The following is a 1,242-nucleotide window of genomic DNA, read 5'->3' on the forward strand; positions in this document are numbered from 1 at the left end:
ACTTCCTCCCACTAGAATGTACATTTCACGAAGGCTAGAACTTTCATTCATCACTATATCTATGGCCCTAACAAGAATGCTTTTATACAGAGTAGGTAGTAAAAATTTTGATTGAATGGAGACAAAAGTATAAATAATTAGAAATAAATTTTAAAAGATATTATATGCATATATGTTACTTTAAGTAAAATACTTGTTTTAGATTTATTCCTAGGTACCTCATAGGCTTTTTTTCCTGCTTACTTCCTTTTAAAATATTTATTTATTTTTAATAGATTGATGATTGCTTTACAATATTGGTTTGATTTCTGTCATACATTAACATGAATTAACCATAGGTGTACATATGTCCCATCCCTCTTGAATCTCCTCCCTCCCACCTCCTGCCCAATGAGATCCTCCTTGAAAATTATATTTAACTGCTAATTGTTACCATATAGGAACTCTACTGTCATTTATGAGAAATTCTTGTATCTACCAACTTTGTTGAATTCTCTTATTCTAATACTTTTGTAGGTCCTTACAGCTTTTTATATAAACAGCCATATCATATATATATATATATATATGTAGATATATATCTTCTTTTTTGATCTTTGTTCCTGTTTTTTTTTTTCTTTTTATCATCTTAGTACATTGTTAGAACTTCTAATTTAATGTTGGCTAGTAATGATGCTGGGTTTCATGTATTGGGTGTATACCCTTTTTCAACTCTGTATCTCTTATGTTTTATTGTTTATTTGTTTTTAAATAAAAAATGGGTCGATTTTCATTCCAATCCCAAAGAAAGACAATGCAAAAGAATGTTCAAACTATCGCACGATTGCACTCATCTCACATGCTAGCAAAGTAGTGCTCAAAATTCTCCAAGCTAGGCTTCAAGAGTATGTGAACCGAGAACTTCCAGATATTCAAGCTGGATTTAGAAAGGGCAGAGGAACCAAAAATCAAATTGCCAGCATCCACTGGATCATAGAGTGTATTCCAGGTGGCTTCATGGGATTCCCAGGTGGCTCAGTGGTAAAGCATCCGCCTGCCAATGCAGGAAATGCAGGTTTGATCCCTGGGTTGGGAAGATCCCGGGTCCCTGGAAAAGGAAATAGCAACCCACTCCAGTGTCCTTGTCTGGGAAATCCCATGGACAGAGGAGGTTGGCAGTAGCAAAAAAGTTGGACATGGCATAATGACTAAACAACAACATTGGCTCATAGAAAAAGCAAGAGAATTCCAGAAAAAAACATC

Source organism: Bison bison, unplaced genomic scaffold, assembly GCF_000754665.1.
Source record: "Bison bison bison isolate TAMUID 2011002044 unplaced genomic scaffold, Bison_UMD1.0 scf7180017864331, whole genome shotgun sequence".
Classification (NCBI taxonomy): Eukaryota; Metazoa; Chordata; class Mammalia; order Artiodactyla; family Bovidae; genus Bison; species Bison bison.